At 39.4% G+C, this 15887-nt stretch overlaps 1 protein-coding gene across 3 annotated transcripts in view; it reads left to right on the plus strand.

Moving 5' to 3' along the window:
* The window catches only part of LOC143030990 (uncharacterized), a 70447-nt gene that overhangs the window by 4054 nt on the left and 50506 nt on the right, over positions 1 to 15887 (plus strand). The window lies entirely within an intron of this gene.

Raw genomic sequence — 15887 nt, forward strand, 5'->3', positions numbered from 1 at the left:
ACACACACACACACACACACACACACACACACACACACACACACACACACACACACACACACACACACACACACACACAGACATGGAGAGATACAAAGACGGGACACCACGAGCTTAGCTCCTCTTTCCGTAAAATACAACTAGGTAAACACACACACACACACACACACACACACACACACACACACACACACACACACACACACACACACACACACACACACACACGCACACACACGCATATATATATATTTATATATATATATATATATATATATATATATATATATATTGATTTAAACTAATGCAAGTGTAACTGAAGGCGGAGGAAGTATACGAGGAATAATGGAAGTATTTTACTGCCTTAACGTTTCGACCCTTAGGGTCTTGATCACAAAGCTTAACAATTAAGCACAACCTGGACATTTTATACACAGTCATGTCATCTCACAGGGTACCAAGGAAAGGTCATTGTGTTCGGAATGTACAAATGTTCCGAACACAACGACCTTTCCTAGGCACCCTGTGAGATGACATGACTGTGTATAAAATGTCCAGGTTGTGCTTAATTGTTAAGCTAGGTGATCAAGACCCTAAGGGTCGAAACGTTAAGGCAGTAAAATTCTTCCATTATTCCTTGTATACTTCCTCCGCCTTCAGTTACACACACACACACACACACACACACACACACACACACACACACACACACACGCACACACACACACACACACACACACACCGGCTGCGCCGGCCCAGCTACGCCGGGGGCCTTGGCCTGCGGCGCTGCGCCTTAGGCGCGGGCGCTGCGCGCCCTGGGCTACGCCCCTTTTTTGGAAAATAAAGAGTTCTTCTTCGAGTTCTTCTTCGAGTTCTTCTTCGAGTTCTTTTTCGAGTTCTTCGAGTTCTTCGAGTTCTTCTTCGAGTTCTTCTTCGAGTTCTTCTTCGAGTTCTTCTTCGAGTTCTTCTCTTTCGAGTTCTTCGAGTTCTTCTTTTTCGAGTTCTTCGAGTTCTTCTTTTTCGAGTTCTTCGAGTTCTTCGAGTTCTTCGAGTTCTTCTTCGAGTTTTTCGAGTTCTTCTTCGAGTTCTTCTTCTTCTTCTTCGAGTTCTTCTTCTTCTTTTTCTTCTTCTTCTTCTTCTTCGAGTTCTTCTTCTTCGAGTTCTTCCTCTTCTTCTTCTTCGATTTCTTCGAGTTCTTCTTCTTCGAGTTCTTCTTCTTCACCGTAGTTGGCGGTGTAACCGATTTACCACCAAACGCGAAGGTGTGACCGAATTACCACCGGACGGCGTAAGCAACCATTAAATTTTTTTATATTAGATATATATAACGTTTCAATTTCTGCATGTTGGCCTCGAGACCCTCTTGATGGTGATGGTTTAGAATTAAAGTGTATTGTGGTTGAGAATGTATATATATATGTATATATATATATATATATATATATACATATAGTCCCTCCTGGCTTTAATCTACAGAAACGTTCTTTTTACAAGGTCAATCGCAACTTTGGAGTATTTGCTTTGTCTGATACTCTTTGCGCCGTTTTCTCTGCAGATTCTATGGAATTCATGTCCCTTGTGTCCTCGTTGTTTCTCAGAGTTTCAAATCTGTTTTAATCTCCAACTGAAATGTATTCTTATCCTTCTTTTCTTTTTTACGACTGTAGAGGTGAGAATTTTGAGACTGATGACAGGAAAAACTAAGAGAGAGAGAGTGAATCAGAAATAATAGAATCAGATTTGACATAAGAGGTACGACTGTACTGAGAAAAATAGACGTATCGCGGTTGAAGTGGTCGGGGCATATTGTAAGAATGGATTGGGGAAGGAAAGCAAAGAGAGGATGGAATTGGATAAAAAAAAAAAAAAAAAAAAAAAAAAAAAAAAAAAAAAAAAAAAAAAAAAAAAAAAAAAAAAAAAAAAAAAGAAAGATCAAAATAGAGAGATGCTGTGGGCGAGAACTTGGAGACCAAAATGCAGCTTGGCATGACTGGAGGAGTTCAGAAGAAACCAGACAGTGCAGGACAGAGGGGAATGAAGGAAGAAGCTGGTCCGTCTGACAGAGAATCCTGTCTAACTGGGAACCGAGGTGGAGAAAATACATAACTTTAACAATGCTAACGCTGTTGCACTTATCTCCTGATATGAAGTTTATTTCATTCTTAAACTCTTCAGCCTGTGGTCTTCTGAGAGGGTTCTCGTTTATGTGAAGATCTTCATTTTGTTCAGGTTGTTTAATCCATTAAACTCCGATGACAAGATTCTTGTCATTTGGTCAAATAAAACAAAAAATCATAAAACACCAAAATGTTTGATCAAACACCAGAAAAATATGACGTGAAGCGAGGACTGACGTCATATTTTTCTGGTATCAAACATTTTGGTGTTTTATGATTTTTTGTTTTATTTGACCAAATGACAAGAATCTTGTCATCGGAGTTTAATGGGCTTTAAGAGTGATCCACCAAGATCACTATAATGGTTAGTACATGAAGTTAGTAATCTCACCTGCCTGCCAACTGGTCTCTGGCAAGATGTTTCTTTGGTGCCAACATATTAATTATATTCGGTGGAGTCCTGTATGTCTATAAGCTATCCAGTGGTCCACACAGTTATTACGAAGTCAGCAGTGGGGCCTGAAACACTGTGTGCGCGAGCTGCTCTTTGTCTCGTCTTTCGTACAAGGCCTGTTCAATAGGAGTGACCCTGCTGAGATTTTCATCTCTGTCGACATAGCTTTTGTAGTCATAAGGATTCTCAAGCCTATACACCACGTCAAAGCGTTAGTTATCTTTCGGGTAGGTGTACCAGGAAGGGACCAAGTAGAGCTCAGCTGAAAAGGGTTAATAGAGATGGATCATAAAGAGCAGGGGTGGGGAACCCTTGGCACGCGTGCAAAACCTGGCACACACTTCCCGGCACTCGAAACCCAGACTTGAAAAAAGATTGTATATATATATATATATATATATATATATATATATTATATATATATATATATATATATATATATATATATATATATATATATATATATATATATACACATTTACACTGAATGGTTCCCAGTGATCATTTAATATATTTTTTCAACCACAAATCACTTTTAATTCCATGCCATCGCAGCCGAGACTGAAGAATCGCTCGATAGAGGCATTCGTTGGAAATTGAAACGTGGACGTCCTATTTTTCTGGTGTTTGATCAAACATTTTGATGTTTTATTAATTTTTGTTTTATTTGACAAAATGACAAGAATCTTGTCATCGGAGTTTAAATGGCTGTTTGACTTATACGTACATGGGGGTGGTGCGAGAGGTGAATACAAGGGTAATAGGCCAAGGAATCGAGATATTTAAAGAAAATGGAGATGAGTGGAAATAAGGCAGTTGTTGTTTGCTGACAACTCTCCGCTTGTAGCAGATTCGGAGGAGGGATTGAGGAAGTTAGTGACGGAGTGTGGAAAAATATGCGAAAGAAGGAAGTTGAAGATAAATGTGGGTAAAAGTAATGTACAAGGGGAAAGGATGACGGCAAATTGGGAGTATTAAGGGAGAAAGACTGGAGGAAGTGAATAGTTTTATATACTTGGAAGCGAATGTGGTGGGAAAGGGAGGAGTGGAGGTGGAAGTAGAATGTAGATAGAAACAAATGCCTTGGGGGATTAACCCATTCAACTCCGATGACAAGATGTCTTGTCATTTGGTCAAATAAAACAAAAAATCATAATAAAACAACAAAATGTTTGATGATCAAACAGCACCAGAAAAATATGACGTCGTCAGTCCTCCTCGAGGAGGACTGATGACGTCATATTTTTCTGGTGCTGTTTGATCATCAAACATTTTGTTGTTTTATTATGATTTTTGTTTTATTTGACCAAAGGAAAAGTACTCTTGTCATCGGAGTGTAATGGGTTAAAAAAGTGTAGAAATAGACATTTGGGAATGGACGCAAAGAGGAGGTTGTACGAAGGGGTGATTGTGCCGACAGTACTGTATGGGGGCAGAAACATGGAACCTAAGAGAGGAAGAGTTTAAATGTGTTTGAGATGAAATGCCTGAGAAGTATGATTGGGGTTACTAGGCTTGATAGAGTGAGAAACGAGGAGGTGAGGAGAAAAGGAGTTGGGAGATAGGGTTGATGAAAGAGTATTAGGATGGTTTGGACACATGGAAAGAATGAGTGAAGGAAGATTAGTTAATGAAGTGTGGAAGGCAAAAGTAGAAGGAGTGAACATGAGGGGGCGACCAGGGATGAGATGGAGGAATGGGTGAAAAAGGGGCATTAGGAAAGAGGGGAATGTCTGTTGAGGAAGGAAGGGAGAAGATAGAGGTGAATGGAAAAGGGTTGTGTATGGATGATACTGTGATGCATGGGAGTGGGTGGGTGATGGGGGATGAGGGAATATGAGTGAATGGTATTTTGGCACAGCCCGAAGTGATTTCTCTTCGTCTTTTTTGCACGAGGGGACGGAGAAGGGGTGGGTCGCCGATTAAATGAATCTGTCTTGCTGTGGATGTGCTGTGCCTTGTTGCATTGCTTCTGACTCAGGGCAGTGGGTGAGATGCAGGGATGGTCCGTCATCCAGGAGGAGCCAAGAAAAGAGGGAGGGTTGGGTGGTGAATGGGAGTGGAGTATGCAGGGATGAAATGGGTGGGAGTGGATTTATGCCTTTTCACTTTGGTTTACCCCCTTTGTAATGGGGAAAAAGCCCTTGGTAATATTAGTATCATCATCATCATCATCATCATCATCATCATCATCATCATCATCATCATCATCTTTATCTTTACAATTTGGTAAATGGACATGTTTGTTATCTATTCTCCTTTGTCTTCATTATTTGTGTATTGGTAGATTGATATGTTGGTTGTCTTTATTTCTTTGTGTATTCACTGTATTGCATTGAACAAAATGGTAATGCACCCCGCATTACCCTGCAGTTATTTGGTCCACTGTCGAAAAAAAAAGTTTGGTGACCCCTGATGAAATCTAAAGCGGCCCATACGCGATCAATTATATTGCGCAATTTCATTGTCAATACTCTGAATTGACAATTAAATTGACCGTGTATGGGCGATATATCGCCCATACACGGTCAATTTAATTGTCAATTCAGGGTATTGACAATGAAATTGCGCAATATAATTGATCGTGTATGGACCGCTTTAGACCCCTCAGACCCCAGTGTTTTCAATATTTGTATGCACGTCCTTCACCTCCACGTCCACCATAGCTTATCGCGCCAGACGTTCAGCCATACAAGTGTTCTTGGGTTGATATTGACTAAGTCGGTGTTCACTAAATCGGGTGAAAGTGTATATGAGCTTTTCTGTACTGCTTCTCTGGACTTGCGGGATGGGTTGATCTTCAGACCCCATTTAACCCATTAAACTCCGATGACAAGATTCTTGTCATTTGGTCAAATAAAACCAAAAAATCATAAAACACCAAAATGTTTGATCAAACAGCACCAGAAAAATATGACGTCAGTCCTCGCTTCGCTCGCGAGCGAAGCGAGGACTGACGTCATATTTTTCTGGTGCTGTTTGATCAAACATTTTGGTGTTTTATGATTTTTTGGTTTTATTTGACCAAATGACAAGAATCTTGTCATCAGAGTTTAATGGGTTAACCAGATTGTCATCAGAGCTGGGGACTCTGGATCTTGCTCTGTTTAGTGTCTTGTCTTGTAGGTTCGGTGTTAACATAATGGTCTATCTCGGGACCCGCCACCTTGGACGTGGTGATCAGACCACTGTGTATTCACCTTGGTCTTTGGATCACGCGTTGGACTCGTGATCGACAGCTATTTCCCTCCCGGAAGAGAGCTCAGAGCTCATATGACCGATCTATGGGTAGTGCTATGACCTTACACACACATACTCAACTCCCCGCCCACGAGAGTCGGAGTAACGACCCAAAGCGCAGCGATACCGAAATAATTTCGGCACTGGGCAGGATTCGAACCAGGTACTGCCGCACCTCCGTATTGGCAGTCTAGTACTCTATCAACCGCGCCACCGAGTCTTGTGCGAGCTCTTCTTTGAGTTCTTGCAATGGGTCGTTCAAAGGGATTTACGGTGGTATTCTTAAAAAAAATATTTCCTTATATAAATCTTTATATAAATCCTTGGAAGGAAAATATATTTTTTTTAAGAATGCCATCGTAAGAATCTTACGGTGGTGTTCTTAGAAATAAATGTTTCCTGATATAAATCTTATATAAATCCTTGGAAGGGAAAGAAGTTTTTTTAAGAATACCAAAGCTATTTCCTACGAACCGATGTTAACTGTCCATACCTTTCTTCTCTAAGAAATAATTTTCCGTATATTGAAAACTAATTGGAAACATTTGTTCATTATTTTAGACTGTGTTGATGTCTCTTCTTAACCCATTAAACTCCGGTGACAAGATTCTTGTCATTTGGTCAAATAAAACAAAAAATCATAAAACACCAAAATGTTTGATCAAACAGCACCAGAAAAATATGACGTCAGTCCTCGCTTCGCTCGCGAGCGAAGCGAGAACTGACGTCATATTTTTCTGGTGCTGTTTGATCAAACATTTTGGTGTTTTATGATTTTTTGTTTTATTTGACCAAATGACAAGAATCTTGTCATCGGAGTTTAATGGGTTAATCCTCTCCTTTCCTACTGGGCAGCTTCCACCGTCTTCACCAACGCCGACAATTGAAAGTCGTTTGAGCAAAAACGACTTCGGTTACAATATTTGAATTTTCGAATCTCCAAATATCAAATTATCTTCTCGTCATATATAGCAAAGCTGAATGATGAACTAAGAGATTATAAACCTAGACATAATGTTGAAATGTTCTTAGAGAAGTTTAGATATCTGTAATCGAAGTCTATATTCTAGTTATTCCAATGGAGGTTGGAAACTTCCGTTCCGCGTTGCACTATAAAAGAATGGCAAAACTGAGCAATTAGTTACACGAATCGTCAGAGCGTTAGCGGCTAACCAGACAAGGATCAGACGAGAAACAAGTCTCAAACTGTCTGGAAATAGATTTAATTTGGAGGTGGGTACAAACAACTTCGCCAACCGTGTAGTAAATGAATGGAATAAACTTCCTGCGGAGGTGAAACGTCTCAGTGTGGTAACCATTGTACATGCTTACTTTTTCCTATATACAGTTACGAGCAATTTTTTTTACCCACCCATAATTTGTTCATGATAGGAAATTCAGATTCTTTGACATTTTTCTTATCAATTCAAGAAAATTGCCTAACTGTAAGATAAATACTACTTAGTCAATATATCGCTTAGTCGAAAAAAAAAACAAAACATGGACGTTGTATGAACTATAGCGAGGCTCAAGAACTTTGCTTATAACTATACAAGAATGAGCCTGTAGTAATGATGATTTCTTTGTCACAGTTCCAGACATAGTGGAGTGACCTCTTCTTCGTGTCAGTTCTTTTACCCGTTGGGTCACTGTGTTGTCCATTACAGTGTTCTAAAAAATAGTACCCCAGCAGTTTTCGTTTCCACATTATTATTATTATTATTATTATTATTATTATTATTATTATTATCATTATTATCATTATTATTATTATCATCATCATCATTATTATTGTTGTTGTTATCATCATTATTATCGTAGTGATCTCTTATACAAAGAATTACAAACGCGGAGCATGCCGACAGGAGGCCTTTTGGTCCATATCTAGGTCGGATGCGGAAAAGAAAACACAATAATGATAAATAAATTAATAAATAACTAAAAACTATAATAATGTAAATAATAGATAAAATACATAATTAAATAGTAAATAATAATAAATTGACATATAACTAATGATGAGAATCAAGACAAATGATAACAAAACAGATAAACAAATAATATAAGATAAATGACAGTCATTACAGCATCTTGTTTAGGCGTTTATCTAAAAGATTCTTAAAGCTTCTAACTGAACTACATTGCACTGCCTCCGCAGGAAGTTTATTCCATTCATTAACTACACGGTTGGCGAAGTTTTTTTCATATATATAGTTCAACGCGGAACAGAAGTTTCCAATATTCATTTGTTAGACCAGTATCTGCAGATTTTGAAGTTTCTTACTTCTTCAGCTGGATGGGAATAGTAAATTTGTCAAAAATTGGGGTTCATGTGCCCAGAAATGTAATTGGCCTCCCTGTGTGGCAGGTGACTAAATGTCCATAAATGATGTGAGCAGTCTGTCACTGTTTTTTTGAGGGAAGTATTAATTGATTTTCCTGAGAATTTAATGGTGGTCTGAATTTTTCCATTAACGCAGTGTCTGCTATTTGTAGTCTGCGGCGATCAGTTGTTCGGTAAATGATGGAGGTATTATTTCTCAGATCTGCTATTTGTGGTCTTTTGTCGTGTTCTGTGTAGTGAGCCAAAATCCCGCCGTTATAACGGTGGTGATAAAGTATTATCATTTGTCAAGAGAAGCTACGGTGAGACCAGTGTAAACACGTGTCTGTCGCCCATACACGGTCAATTTAATTGTCAATTCAGAGTATTGACAATGAAATTGCGCAATATAATTGATCGTGTATGGGCCGCTTTACGGTTCGTCGAACGCGGTTCGACAGACACGTGTGTGAACGTGTGAACGTTCGACGAACCGTTAGACCGTATGAACCACCTCTTAAGTGTTTTGACGAGATGCACAATCCCCTGTCTGTCAAGTATGTTTATACACCACATAGTTCACACTAATTTCTACGGCGTTATCCTTACTAATTTTCATTATGAAATGACGCTGATTTATTCGCCTTATAAAAGCAAACTAAGTTTATTTGGTTATTAGGTGCTGGAGTCACCCCGTTGTTGATCATTATTCTGCGAATGGTCTTTTCCTTGTCTTCGCTGTGTTCATTATAAAACATGAAAGATGTTAATGGTTTCATTATTGTCACTTTGTTTTGAAGATCCTTTTAATGAATTTCTCCATCGTGCAACGAATACCATATTATTATTATTATCATTATCATTGTTATTTTATTATTATTATCATTAATTATTATTAACTATCATTATTATTAATTGTTATTAATCATTATTATTATATTATTATCATTATTATATCATTATTATTATTATATTATTATTATTATTATTATTATTATTATTATTGTTGTTGTTATTGATAGGAGGTAAAGGGAACACAGGCTGAGGGAAATACTTTTATTCCTGACTAGTTTCGCCTGAGTGGCTTCTTCAGTTTCGCCTGAGTGGCTTCTTAAGAAGCCACTCAGGCGAAACTAGTCAGGAATAAAAGTATTTCCCTCAGCCCGTGTTCCCTTCACCTCCTATCCACATTCGTCACAATGTTCACACATTATTATTATTATTACCATCATTATTGTTATTATTATCATTATTATATTTTTCTTCATTAAAGAGATCTTTCTCACAACGACCCTTGGCGTTCCTTACCGTCTCATGCCTTCGTCGTGAGCACGTTGCCATGTTGTCTCTCTTATCTTATCGAATTCATTGCCCCACCTTTATCCTCACTATCACTTCATGATCTATTTATCATTGATTTAACGTCGCAAACTCCCTCCTATCAGAAGGCTAGGACGATGCCCCTCACAGAAGACTTTGTAGCGTAGAATTTAATGAACCATGCCCTTGCTCCAACTCGCCGGCGGCAGGGTTCGAACCGCCATCCCCTCGACCTCCGCTGCATATAGCGACGCTCTAAACCGCTCAGCTAGTGATCTAGTGTCTTGAGTCTTGTAGGATCGATGGTTTCTGTTAATTTGGTTTCAACTCCGATGACAAGATGTCTTGTCATTTGGTCAAATAAAACAAAAAATCATAATAAAACAACAAAATGTTTGATGATCAAACAGCACCAGAAAAATATGACGTCATCAGTCCTCCTCCTCGAGGAGGACTGATGACGTCATATTTTTCTGGTGCTGTTTGATCATCAAACATTTTGTTGTTTTATTATGATTTTTTGTTTTATTTGACCAAATGACAAGACATCTTGTCATCGGAGTTGAATGGGTTAATTTGGTTTCAACCAAATGCACAATATCGGTTTTATTTTCTTGTAGGTAATCACCGACTTCCTACTTGGTCGATATATCAGGCTCCTTTCACACGTATCGACTTTTCGCCGTGAGACGTCCACGACACGACGTCGTGTTCTCAAAAGACCATGAGTGTGTATGGACGCTTTCACATATAGTCGTGACATGTGAAAGCGTCCATAGACACTCATGGTTCTTTGGAAGCACGACGTCGTGTCGTGGACGGCGCACGGAGAAAAGTCGATACGTGTGAAACAAGCCTAAGCCATCTTCACTGTGCTGTTTTCTGGTTTCATTCCCCCCCCCCCCGGCCCCTTCCAAAAACAAAGTCATTTCACTAGTCTGTTTCTTTTGTTCCTGATTTCGGTTAGTTGTAAGTTATCTTGCCATTACTAGTTCTTCATCAGTTGCAGATATTCTTATAATTGTCTTTAGATTCTGTGAGCTAATTACTTTGTTGGGATTTGTGACGTAAACTTGTGTGTGTGTGTGTGCGCGCGCGTGTGTGCTCCACGTCATTATGTTTGCGAATAAATCACAAAAACACGTGATTCACAAAATATGCAATAAAACCACTTGGAAAATAAAATGAAAGGTGACCTAACGTTTATCTAAATAGACGAAAACGTTCGGTCACCTTTCATTTTATTTTCCCAAGTGGTTTTATTGCGTCATTATATTTATTGTGGATTATTTTGCTGTTCGTATTCTTCTTATTTCGTCTATGCTGTGACCTTGAACAAACACACACACACACACACACACACACACACACACACACACACACACACACACACACACACACACACACACACACACACACACACACACACACACACACACACACACACACACACACACACGGTGGCGCAGCTGGTAGAGCGATGAACTACTAGCATGGTGGTGCCCGTAGTGCTTGGTTCGAATCCTGCCCAGGGACGAAATTATTTCGGTACCGCTGCTCTTCGGGTCGTTACTCTGACTCTCGTGGGCGGGGAGTTGGGTGTGTGTGTGTGTGCAAGGTCATAGCATTACCCATAGATCGGACCTACGAGCTCTGAGCTCTCTTCCAGGAGGGAAATAGCTGTCGATCACGAGTCCAACACGTGATCCAAAGACCAAGTGAACACACACACACACACACACACACACACACACACACACACACACACACACACACACACACACACACACACACACACACACAAAACCTCGGGGCGCGGTGGTTAGAGTTCTCGCCTACCACTACACTACGGCGGTCCGGGTTCGATTCCCGTCCAGGGCTGAAATAATTTCAGTATCGCTGCACTGCGGGTTGTTACTCCAACTGGCGTGGGGGAGAGTTGGGTGTGTGTGTAAGGTCACAGTATTATCCATATATCGGTCATACGAACTCTGAACTCTCATCCGGGAGATTAATAACTGTGGATCACGAGTCCAACACGTGATCCAAGACCATGGTGAATCACACACACACACACACACACACACACACACACACACACACACACACACACACACACACACACACACACACACACACACACAGGTGGATGAATATAAGAAATATTTTAGTAGGAACAATACATGAATTTAGATCTTTGTATGATGATTAGAGAATGAGAAGATACAGTTTAAATCGGAGCTATATGTGAATTTGTGGCCAAGTATGATAATATAATCAGAAAGTGTAAGAAGACAAGACCCCACGAGCGTTGCTCCTCTCTTGTATATTACAATCAGGTAAATGCAGTTTGGTTGATACCAGCACACGCACACACACACACACACACACACACACACACACACACACACACACACACACACACACACACACACACACACACACACACACACAAACACACACACACTAGCCGGTCCTTATATAAGTCTTATATAAATCCTTGTAAGGGAAAGATTTATATAAGGACTTCTTTTTAAGAATACCACCGTAAGAATCTTACGGTGGTATTCTTAAAAAATTCTTTCCCTATGTAAATCTTTCCCTTCCAGGGATTTATATAATATATAAGGAAAGATATATCTTTTTAAGAATAACACCGTTATTGTCTTGCCCAAGGGAGCGGATAATGATTTGCAGAGCTGTGATGCCTTTGTTATACCCTGGACGGCTTGTGTCAAACTCGTAATCGCTGAGTTAGCAGTAGATGACGGTACCACTACACCATCAAACCACGCGCGCGCGTCTGTGTGTATATATATGTACGAGTATGTGTGGAGAACCATATTTATTAATATGTGGTTTTCTTTCGTAATGTTTGCCCATGTTCTCTAAGGAAAACCTTGCTATCTATGCGCTACCGCATAGTCAAGGGAAAAATGCACAGTTGTTGACTTACACTATAAACCCCTGTTGACACTAGCGGTTCAATTACAGTGTAAATCAGTGGAGGCGTTCACACGCAACCGCGCATTTTTTCCCTTGAATATGCGGTACCGCCACGGTTTCCGAGCAGTTCAAACCGCTAATGTGAATAGGTACTCTGTCTCTTGCTATATTTTACATATGTAATGCAGATTCTGTCGCTCAAATCTGTGCGTTTGCTTTTAGGATGTTGATTTAGTTGTTTTTAGTTACGAATTGTTAATTAACCCATTCAACTCCGATGACAAGATTCTTGTCATTTGGTCAAATAAAACAAAAAATCATAAAACACCAAAATGTTTGATCAAACATTTTGGTGTTTTATGATTTTTTGTTTTATTTGACCAAATGGCAAGAATCTTGTCATCGGAGTTTAATGGTTAACCTTTAGTGCAGATCTCCTTGCTTTCTTCCCGTAATGTAATACGTGTGTGCGATAAGCCTTATCAGCGTGTTAACTGTACATTGTCGTTCAGGTAGTGTGTGGGCGAAGGAATGTAGTTGATTGTGGTTGCCACAAAGGAATGCACTAAGCAGAATACGAAGCGGTCTTTGTATTTTTTTTTTTTTTTACCTAAAGGGGTTATCACAATGGGCTATTTTTCCTCCGACATCCTACCTCCAACCTCCATTGAGATAACTAGAATATGACTTTGTTTACGGAAACCTAGACTTCTCTAAGAACACTTCAAAACAATATGTATAACATTCGTATAATTTTACAATCTCGTAGTCAATTCAGTTTTGCTATATATGACGAAAAGATAATTTGGTATTTGGAGATTCGAAAATTCTAATATTGCAACCGAAGTCGTTTTTACTCAACCGAACTCGTAACGGTCGGCGCTGGTGGAAGTCTGTGGAAGCCCAGTGTGATTCATTCGTAGCATACTTATTCTGTATTTCTTGTGGTTTCACACTTTCAGGCAAATTCTTCCTAGACCTGAAATCTAGGATTGGTTGTGAGGTACTTTATCAAATGCCTTCTCTAGATCCAGGTAAACACGGTTCACCAAACCCTCTTTCTCTTCAGCACATCTAAGGCCCAGGGGTAACCAAACATTATTCTTTTAAACAATATTTTTCTTCGTGTAGACGGCCAAGAATCTCTCGGATATTTGGCCGTCATGCATATGCTGGTTTGACTATGTCGCTTATGTCTTTGAAGTCGAGGTTTTCGATTAATGGTCAAGATTCTTGTCATTTGATCAAATAAAACAAAAAATCATAAAACACCAAAATGTTTGATCAAACAGGACCAGGAAAATATGACGTCAGTCCTCGCTTCGCTCGCGAGCGAAGCGAGGGCTGACGTCATATTTTCCTGGTGCTGTTTGATCAAACATTTTGGTGTTTTATGATTTTTTGTTTTATTTGACCAAATGACAAGAATCTTGTCATCGGAGTTTAGTGGGTTAAATGCTACTTTATGCTCCTTTTACATTCCTTGCTCGGCAAGTTTGTAGGTCGTTCGTCGTTCTTATTTGCTTCATCGTATCAGGACAATTTCCCCCGGAGGACAATTTCCCCCCGTTGACAATTGCCCCCTGGGACAATTGCCCCCTAGGACAATTTCCCCCGGAGGACAATTGCCCCCTAGGAAAAAGATAGGGAGGGAGTGGTGGTCGCACAGGGAGGTGCTAAGAAAATGACAGTGATGTGTGAGGAAAATGGAGGAGAAATAGACTGTGTTGTTATAAAGTATATTGATATACTAGAACATTTACCCATATAATGCTTTCTAATGGCTGGCCGATCGGGTTAGAGCGTCGCCACTTGTGGCGGTGGTCGAGGTGACGGCAGCGAGTTGGACCAAGGGCATGGTTCATTAAATTCATATAATATTGATGTCCTTTACGAGTGTTTGCCCTCACGCCTTCCCCCCCACCCCCTAAATCATTTGTATGGATACACGACTAGTGCTTGAGTAAAGCAGGTATTGCACAATTAATAGTATTGCGCAATATTCCGTATTGTGCGTTATTATTGATGGTTAAGGGATGGTATTGAAGGGGCACACGTGTTTCTATCTATTTGATGCCTTCAATGCATTGTCACATTCTCCAATACTATTCCTACACCGTCAATAATATTGTACAATACGGAATATTGCGCAATGATATTGATCGTATAGTGTCCCGCTCAAATTGACTTTTTCTAGTTTAGGCATTCCCTTCATCGTTCTCATCAATCTTTCCAAAAAGAAGATTCTCGTCCAGTTTAGCATGGTTTCTTTGAGTTATTTTTTCCAATTTCCGTTATTATTATTGTTATTATTATCATTATTATTATTATTATTATTATTATTATTATTATTATTATTATTATTATTACTATTATTATTTTGTTATTATTATTATTATTGTGTATACATTGTGACGAATGTGGATAGGAGGTAAAGGGAACACGGGCTGAGCGAAATACTTTTATTCCTGACTAGTTTCGCTTGAGTGGCTTCTTCAGCCTGAGTGGCTTCTTCAGAAGCCACTCAGGCGAAACTAGTCAGGAATAAAAGTATTTCGCTCAGCCCGTGTTCCCTTTACCTCTTATCCACATTATCATTATCATTATCATTATTATTATTATTTACTGTATTGTGTTAAACAAAATAGTTATCTGGCCCGCTGAGAAAAAAAAAAGTGGTGATCGCTTCTCTTGTGTCTCACTTGTCAAACGCTTTACCAAAGTCCAAATCTATGCAACCCACCCATTCGTTCTCTTGTTGGATGCCCTTCGCTTTCTTGTTGGATATCTCTGAGATCAAACTATCTCTTACGATTTTCTTCTTTTGCAAATGGTCTCTTCGTCTTTCAGTGATTACCTTTTCCAGCGTGTTTCCTACCATACTTGGGAGAGATACTAGTCTGTAGTTCAGTGGATCTTCTGTATCCCCTTTTTTGAATATGGGGGTCATGTTTTCTAGTTGTTATTTAGAAGGTTCATCATATTAAGACAGCAGGACAGGACTCGTTGTGGTGTATTTAGATTGGACAAATTTAGGTTTAAGAAGGAAATAGGCAAGAACTGGTTTACTAATAGAGTGGTTAACGAATGGAATAAACTTAGTTAACCACGTAGTGAGCGCTGAAACTATCGGTTAATTTAAGAGAAGATTAGATGAATATTAGATAGGAATGACAGGTGGTAATGGATATGGAACTACTTAGTGTAGGCCTTATGGTGTTGCGGCCTCCTCCATTCTTATGTTCTTAACAAATGGAATAGATTTAGTAACCACGTAGTGAGTGTTGAAGCAATTGGTTGTTGTAAGAGAATATTAGATAACTTTATGGATGGGGATGACAGGTAATAAAGGACATGGAACTGCCTAGTGCAGGCCTTATGGTCTCTTGCAGTCTCCTCTGTTATTATGTTCTTATGTCTCGGGGGGATCTTCTGATGATATCAACGATATAGTAGCTGAGCTCCACGACGCATGACGTCAGGAGAA

The sequence above is a fragment of the Oratosquilla oratoria genome, chromosome 12 (genome assembly GCF_046742065.1).
Source record: "Oratosquilla oratoria isolate Oo_2021 chromosome 12, ASM4674206v1, whole genome shotgun sequence".
Lineage (NCBI taxonomy): Eukaryota > Metazoa > Arthropoda > Malacostraca > Stomatopoda > Squillidae > Oratosquilla > Oratosquilla oratoria.